Source organism: Callorhinus ursinus, unplaced genomic scaffold (assembly GCF_003265705.2).
Source record: "Callorhinus ursinus isolate GAN/ISIS: 27379988/994484 unplaced genomic scaffold, GSC_fseal_2.0 scaffold6, whole genome shotgun sequence".
NCBI classification, from domain to species: Eukaryota; Metazoa; Chordata; class Mammalia; order Carnivora; family Otariidae; genus Callorhinus; species Callorhinus ursinus.
In genome coordinates, this window is record NW_027397068.1 from 62,638,933 (window position 1) to 62,647,958 (window position 9,026).

General features: G+C 40.0%; 1 pseudogene; it reads left to right on the forward strand.

Annotated features, from left to right (window-relative positions):
• Positions 1 to 6,201: 6,201 nt before the first annotated feature.
• Positions 6,202 to 6,930, forward strand: LOC112814331 (pre-mRNA-splicing regulator WTAP-like; annotated as a pseudogene).
• The last annotated feature ends 2,096 nt before the right edge of the window (positions 6,931 to 9,026 follow it).

Consider the following 9,026-nt stretch of genomic DNA (forward strand, 5'->3'; position numbering starts at 1 on the left):
GCCATATGCCATATATGTTGTGCCAATGCCATCCAGAGGAGTTGGGCCAATTTACCTTCCACAAGTGGCCCATGGAAGTGCAGCAACAGAGTTTAGCTTGTTAAAGGTGACACACTCAGAGCTAATCCTCTAATAAAAAAAATAATTTCATCAGATTTTTTTATCTGGCTCCGTCCCTAGTCTAAAATTGATGAAAGGTGCGCTGTAGCACCCTCGATATTATGCTTAAAGATCTTACAAAATACCCAGATTTCTCTCCCCTTTCACTTCTTTGTAAAAATTTAATACCAGAGTTATTGCAGCTTCTCAAATTACTGACATATCTTTGCTTTGACAAAACCCCAGCTGTCACATGCTGACTGGTAGCCTGTGGTACTTTCATAATTAATTAGAAGCAAATAACTGTGCCACAATAAATGAACAGACGATCTTCCTATTGTTATCTCCTTGAATGACTCTGTCCACAGATCCGCTAGTGGTAACTCATGGTGAGTTCCCTTTAACCAATGTGAATTAGCAAGAGATACAGCTTTTTGACACTAATTCTGCTTGGATTTGGTCACATTAGAGTCTTGTGTTATGATTTCTGGCAGATAATGTTGAAAGATTGATCTTATAAAGTAAAAAGGCAGCTGGCTACCTGGCATGGCTTTAAATTTGTTTTCACTTAATAGGGAGGCAGGATTATTGTTCATTAGATCTCTTGCTGTCCCTGGTTAAATCCTCCTGTCTTACTGTTCCTGCTTTTGAGATTATGCTGTGCAAAATGGCATTCCTACATAAAGAGCTTATGGCCAGGGGCAAGAGTACATTTGAAATGGCTATTTCTTTCTCACCATGGATGGAAAGGTAGTTCCGGCATATGTAACTCCTTCACAAGCAAACATCTGTCAGTTGCGCCGTGCACAACTTCATCAGCTGGAAATCAAAACCCATTCATAATACTTCTGTTTGCAAACTTCTGTCATCAAGGCTGTTGAGGTTGTTAAATTGTTAAATTGGTTCTATTGCAAAGAGAAGCCAGGGCTTGAATGCTTACAGAGAGGCTCAAATTAAAGGTCACATTCGAAAATTGTGAGGAGTCGGCAATTGCACAGATGCCCCTTTTTGGAGTCAAGGTTGGGAGATTTGGATATGGGGCAGGTTTGAATTCTATACTAACCTTATCAAAGCTTAATTTTCCTCCGTCACTGATGGATTTTTCTGGTTGTTTGTGTTATTCCTTCGGTTACAGAGAAGGCCTTTCCCAAAGCTTTTATGTTGCTTTTCCTTGAGGATTTCAGTCCAACAATAAGAAGAATACCGAATATATGCAGGGTCAATCCCATAAAAACTAAGAGAAAGGAGGCACATGATTATTCTTAATTTGCTATGAAATTGCACATAGACTCATAAATATCAATGTGACCTGTGAAGATGAAGCAAAGAGAGGATTTACACACTAAGAGAAAAGGTTTTAGACAGTATGCCTCTTGTTTTTGTTTTTTTTTTAGCACATCTTCCCATATTATTTGTTTAATGATATGTTTTTACTGCAGCATTACAGTCTGTACATTTGTTGTTCTTGTTCTTTGAAAGCAATTAAATTGTGATTTTTAGGGCACAGTTATAGAACTGACTTAAGTAATACTTAAGAATTAGAACAATGCATAAGAATCACCTAGGGTATTTGTTTAAAATGCAGACTTGGAGGGGGGTGCTGTCCCCCATGATTCTGAGTACACAATCCGCAGAACCTAGAAACGGGTTTTCTAACGAGCATAAGAGATTCTGATTTGAGTGGTCCTCAGAAAAACACTATTAAATATACAATTTTTAAAAAGATAACAATTAAATAAAAATCAGCTTTGGGACACCTGGGTAGCACAGATGGTTAAGCATCTACCTTTGGCTCAGGTCATGATCTCAGTGTCCTGGGATCGAGTCCCACATTGGGCTCCCTGCTCAGTGGGAGAACCTGCTTCTCCCTCTCCCTCTGCCCCTCCCCCTGCTTGTGTTTTCTCTCTCTCTCTCTCTCTCTCTCTCTCTCTCTGTCTAGCTCTCTGACAAATAAATAAATAAAATCTTTTTTAAAAATCAGCTTTATAGAAAATATAAATGAATGGGGCGCCTGGGTGGCTCAGTTGGTTAGGCGACTGCCTTCGGCTCAGGTCATGATCCTGGAGTCCCGGGATCGTGTCCCGCATCGGGCTCCCTGCTCAGCAGAGAGTCTGCTTCTCCCTCCGACCCTCTTCCCTCTCGCGCTCTCTATCTCTCATTCTCTCTCTCTCAAATAAATAAATAAATAAAATCTTTAAAAAAAAGAAAATATAAATGAAGAATCTTGTTTTCCTGTATAATTTATTCTTATAATAAAGAGGTGTGACCAGAGTCCTGATTCCTTAAGAACCAAAGCAGATACACTGTGGAAAGTGCGAGCGCTGGAATTCTTGGGAGGCCGACCCTGCTTGGGACTCAGAAGACACTTTACTAAGTCACTTTCCTGCCTGTGTCTCTCTTTACTCCCGTCCAAATTGGCGGGGAGGTTGGGAGGGAAGCAGAACCTTTCTATGGCCTGGACAGGTTGAATATGAGGCTGCTTTGTAAATCCAAACTGGTCATCATATTCAACACTTGGACAATGCTGCATTCTTTCCAACTTGTTGAATTTAAAACACGGTAATCACAAGCACACAGACTTTAACGTCAGACCCTAAACTGCATAATCGTAGCCTCTTTGAGACTTTGAAGGGTAATGCAAGGTCACAGCCACATTGCATGTAAACCAGTCCTGAAAGATACAATTGTCAAGGCTGCCAGAAAAAAAGAAATTTCACAGCTTCCCTTGGCAGTTGTGTGTTTCAGGCCTTAAAAATCTTTCCAGAGAAATCTGAGTTCTTAATCCAAGCTGTCCATGATGCCTCCTGGCCTTTCCTTGGGGCAGAGGGAAAAACTGCCCACCGTAACTCACGCTACTCCACAGACTGCAAAGTGTCACGCTTTCTCTTGTTGTGTTGTTGTTGATGTTATTGTTGTTGCTGTTGTTGTTTTAATGCAGAACATAAAGCCAGTCTCTTTGACCTTTCCACGTAAAGCCTCAGGAAAACATCTGTATTTTGCCCATCGCTTCTTTTCATTCTAGGCACTCACCGGTAACGTGATGATGACCATGACTATTGAATGTGACATCTTTTCTTAAGCTTTCTGTTGTTGAGTAAATGTCCGGCGAGACCATTTAAAAAAAATCTAAGTTTATCAGGGAATTTTCGTCATTAGTCTCATAGTGGGACCTCAGCAAGCCAATTTCACCCCCCTGGTTCTCTGTGTCCCCCAAATGAGAGGCTGGGACTAGACACTCTTCATTTTGTTCTTTTGCCAACTCCCAAAGTTGCTTCCGGTTGAAAGAGGGTGGGTTTAACCCAGAACAATTTGGTGGCAGCCAAGGACTCCTGTTTTATGAAGTGCATTGTTGGTTCCTTGCCATCTCATTTTTTTCAAACACTTCGCTTCTGGTGATGAGGATAGTCTCCTGTGGCAGTTGAAAGGGGAAGGAGGGCAGGGCAAAGAGAATAGGAAGAAGAGCAGAAGAGAAAGGGATTGAAGGAGACACAGAGAGGGAGGAATGGAAAGCAGGGAAGAAAGTAGTAGCCAGCAGTAATCACAGGGAGTATAGACATCACAGAAACACAAGGGCAAATTACACGTGTGTGGTGCCTGCATATGTCCTCTGCCTGAGGGCGGAATGAGTTCCTGGGACTGCTTCCTAGAATTCTATATATTTATTTGGAGGGAAAAAATATTTTTATGTATTTATAATTGGGTTTAAATAAAACATAGGGCCTTGAATCAGTGGTTACCAGGCTTTTCACAGTTTGTGGTCCCTCACTCTCTCCCTAGCTGCTCATAGGATATTTGATAGATGTGTGTTACTTCTTTTGATGTTCCTTTATTCATTGTCTATTTTTATTTCTAAATTTAAATTTCACAAAAGGTATGAAAACCTGCTATGATTTTTCTTCATGGAGAAACCCTGGAGCTTTACTGGAGGCCACCCTACAGGGTTGCCCTGTGTGCGGAGAGCTCAGTGTGGCCCTTGAAGAACACAGCCTGGCTTCAACCTTTTTTTGATGTTTTGCTAGAGATTTAAAAAGACACTAAGTTTGCATCATTCCCTGTCACAAAATGTAAAGAAGTAGCTCCTAATCTGTATGTTTTTCAGGGCACAGTAGATGCCTTTCCAGAAATAGCTAGGAGAATGAAAGATGGTGTGCATGGGAATGTCTGCCGATCAGAACAAGTGTATTTCTTACCGCTCATGCTGCAGAGGGTAACCCCAGTGCTTTGCTTTCTGACGCCCAGATACTGAAAACTATTTCTGAAAGAAAGTTTACTCTTCGGTATCAGATCAATTGGAATCAATTCCTCAAATAGTCTGACACTTCGTATCCCAGGCCATCAGATGATCTTGATTATTGAGAAACTTTACCGTGTATTTCAAGAATCAAAGTGCTGATGAACCAGCATGGGACTCCTTGCTTCTTACCAGGGAGGGGGCTCTTCCTAGAATGGCTGGACCACTGCAGACCTACCCAAGCATCTTCTAGACACTTGGGCTTGGTTATTTGACCCAACTTCCCGAGGACTCATCAGAGCTCTAAGATAAAGGGAAACAAATTAGACATCACACAGACTCAGGTAGCTTCATGTGATCTTCCTATAGCCAACATTAAAAGCCAGGAAGAGCCTCCTAGAAATGTAGAAATGTATGCCCTTATGGATTAAAAAGTTACTTTTCTATTCTTACTAGCTTTATCCTCCTTTAATTGCTGCTGTGATTTGCAGTTGAAAGTTTATATCCGGGCACCTGGGTGGCTCAGTTGGTTAAGCATCTGCCTTTGGCTCAGGTCATGATCCTGGAGTCCCGGGATCGAGTCCCACATCAGGCTCCCTGCTCAGCAGGGAGTCTGCTTCTCCCTCTGACCCTCTTCCCTCTCGTGCTCTCTATCTCTCATTCTCTCTCTCTCAAATAAATAAATAAAATCTTAAAAAAAAAGTTTATATCCATGTCTGCATGCTCAATAAGGTTTTGAGGTTTGGGATTGCACACAGACCATTAAATAGTCTTATAATTGTTATTATTTAGTCCAGATGTGTATTTTTTCCCTTGGTAATCTACACACTGGAATATTCTCTGTGGAACATGCTAGAAAAAGGAAAGGATAGCCCTCTTGTTAGAACTTTATGTAAGAGGGGTGCCTGGGTGGCTCAGTTGGTTGGGCGTCTCCCTTTGGCTTGGGTCGTGATTCTGGGGTCCTGGCATCAAGCCCTGTGTCAGGCTCCCTGCTCAGTGAGGAGCCTGCTTCTCCCTCTCCCTCTGTAGCTCCCCCTGAATGTGCTCTCTTTGTCTCCCTCTCTCTCTCTCTCAAATAAATAAATAAAATCTTTTTTTAAAAGAACTTTATGAAAGAAAGAGCTCTAAATCACCTACAAATATAGAGCCAGTTTCCAGCATGTCATGTCAAGGCATTGCCTCTAAATTTTCATTGTTGTTTCAGGATTAAGCCAGACCACTTTTACTCAATTTAATGAATGTAACTACCCATTCACCAATGTGGAAAACTCAGGGTTCAACGGTGTGAAATTCTATACTCTTTATGCAGAACCTCAGTCAAGGCCATGATTTTTTTCTACACATTTTATGACATTATTTTGTTGATACATTTTGTCCTTGTTGCCCTGAATTATAGCATTTATTGCCAAATCACCATTCAAAACTATGTGTTCAAAAGAGTTTAGAAGGAAGCAAAGTACAGTAATGATATGAAAAAGTAAACTCTGTTAAACTATGCATCATGTGTCTTGATTAAAATACATATGGGGAACCCTTTTACATTTCTGACCACCACCTCTGAGCCCAGTCATGAAAACTTAGCCAGTTATATCTCACAGAGTGTTTTTACTTAGAGAACTTCAAATATTATGGAGGTGAACTCAGGCTCCCTCTACCGCTTGTATTCTCCGTAGTCATAGACAAAAGCAAAACCCCTAACTATATTTTTGAGTTCTAGTACAGGAAAAGTTTGAGGGTAGCAATGATTAGCTTTAAGCCTATGAATAATCTTCCTTTTCAAAAATTATGTCTTGGCAGAGAAAGGGGAGTGCTGGGGCTGTGGTGGGAGGTGGAGCGGGGGCCTGCAGGGAGTGTGACTGGGTGGTGCCTGCATGGCCTCTGTCCAGAGAGGATGCAAGGTGACCATGGAGGTAACTGTTCCCACAAAGGTTCGACTGAGTAAAGCAGCCTTCACAGTTATGACACGAGATGAGTTAACTCTAAGGTGGAAACAATATGAAGCATATGTCCAGCTTTAGAGGGAAAGTACGCAGATCTTAATTCTAATGTTGTAACTGAGTTAAGGGAGTCTGAAGAATAACTAAAGCACAATGAGGAAAACATCCTTGTAATGCGACCAGCAACCAAAGAGCAAGAGATGCAAGAGTGTACTCCTCAAATCCAGCACCTCAAGCAAGTCCAACAGCCTAGCATTGCCTAACCGAGATCAATAATGGTAGACCCAATGATCAGCTTGTTTTTCCTAAACATGAAAGGTGAATTGGAACAGCCTAAAGACAAACTGGAACAAGCCCAAAATGAACTGAGTGCAAGTTTATGAGACACTCTCCAGTCAAGATTTCCCTGAGAGTCCCACTCTGAGAGAGCTGTGGTGGGACAGCCAAGTACTCAGTTTCCACACCAAGACTCAGACATTTGGAGCTAAAAAAGGCCTCATTCTTATACTATCTATCTTGTAATGGTTAAGATAAAACTTACCAGGTGAACCTTGTCTTTCAGCTTTTTTCTCTTCCCTCTCCCCTTGCTTCAAAGGACTGAAGGTGTCAAACTATTCCAAAGAAGTGGCCACCTCCAAAAAATTCCCCTTCCAGGACATGTAGACCCTTGGGAAATTTTTTTGAAAAGAAAATAGAGGGAGAAATGAAAGTCCTAAGTCTGTGGCACACTGTGTCTTCAGACCGTTTGGGGGAATGAGAACCTAGAGACTTAAAATCATGAATTGAACATGTAAAATTCCAGTAAAATGTAAGAATAGAATATGTGCTTAACCTTGAGCATAGTGACTTAGAGACACTGTGTATCAGTTTTGCCAGTAAGACTGTGGACTTCGTGATTGTTGTTGAGCTTCTGGGTCCAAACTCAAATGAGGTGAATTTTGCCTTTAAAGAGTTTTTTTGTTTTTTCTGTTTTTGTTTTTTGTTTTTGCTAAGAACCAATATAATTGTCAAAAGAGAATCAAATAATAGATGCCAGTACAAGTAGTTCATATATTCAGCCATTTAGTTTGGGGCTCTATATTACTTGATTGAGCCTTAAATCAATGTGGTTTTATCAATTTGTTCTTTGAATGGTTGCTAATGCTGCAGGTAATCTTACTGAGGACTATACAAACATAAAGGCACGGTATCAAACTTCAGGTTGAAACTGTTTGAAGCATTATAAACATTTGTTTCACTACTAAAGTGTAGTAGGATACTGGCTGTGATGAGACTCACTGGGTTATTTTTTTCAGTAGTGAAATTAAATTCCCATTGCCTTCAAGAGGCACCTATTGAAAGAGCATTGTCATTGGTGTTAATAGGGGAATGTGTTTCCTTCATTGTATTTGGGCCTTTTCTATTGCACTTGTGGGTGTGTGTGTGTGTGTGTAGTGGGCAGCAAAGCAATGTTTATTGAGCGATAGCAAAGTGATAGTATGAAGCTCCCAAGGAGGGAGGGGACCCAAGAGGGTTGCCCTTGCACTCTTGATATTAAATGTGCCTTGAAAAAAAATTATGTCTTGACTATAACTTCAAATAAATTCTCTAACTTAAAAATATTTTAAGAATTTGCTACCAAGATTAGATCCTTCATATTTCTGTGAATAGAATGTTTACCACTATGGAAAACATGATGGTTCTAATTCTAAAATTTAACAAGAAGTCTTCAGTCAAGATTACCAATTTGATGCCTTTTATGCATCATAGTTACCAAAATAGTATTCACTATTTCAGCTGTATATAAGCTTTATATATTATAGAGCTATACTTATATAGCTATATTTAGGATCCATTACTGTGCTATATTAATGACCACATTTCTGATTCACTAAGCATATGGCCTAGGTGGCTTCTTTGTTCTCACTTTTTAAATGAAGTACTTGGGTTAGATATTCTCTGAGGGCCATGTTAGCCCTAAAATTTTATGATTTTGTGTTCCATGAAACAAACTGGCCATCTTGTCTTTTATGTGATCCCACCTGCTAACTTAGATGTAACCTTTCCTTCATTCCCAACAGGAAAAAAATTGGAAATATTTTATAGATAGATCAGCTTTTATAAATAAAGCAAAATGAAGATGCGAAGAAGGAATCAACTCAAATTTCAGCAGAAGAGAAGGACATTTAAAAGATACTCTTACCTTAAAGAGATTTGAGTCATTTTCCGATAACTCATTTGAAGTCATTTGTTGTGGACACTCCTAGAACAGGGCCAGCTAATTTAAAAAGGTTTCAAGATGAAATTTCATCTAGTTTGGTCTGGAACGTAAGACTCTCTATTATTTTTTAGAACTAGGTCTGACCCAGGCGGTGTTGTGGAATGTAATGATTCCAATGAAATGAGGCCATAAAATATTTAGGAAACTGTTCTTTAACACTTACATTGGTTATGCTGGCTCATCCATTTGGACATTCTAAGAGATAGTCACCATCAGCATCTGTAAATAGACAAAATCACGTTCTAACAATAAGGAGGATTGCTAACCTATGAATATGCCAGGCACTATTCTGAAGTCCTGACAGTAGTTCAAAGCTGTGTACTATTATTCTTCCCATGAAAAGGAAGGGAACCAGTGAAGAAGTGCATGTGATGAAGGGAAAGACAGCTCTGCCCTCCACCATTACTTCAGGAAAGTCTTTCTTTAGAGACAGATTTTTACTTAGTTTATTCATTTATTTTCTCTTTCTTTCTTTTTCTTTCTTTCTTTCTTTCTTTCT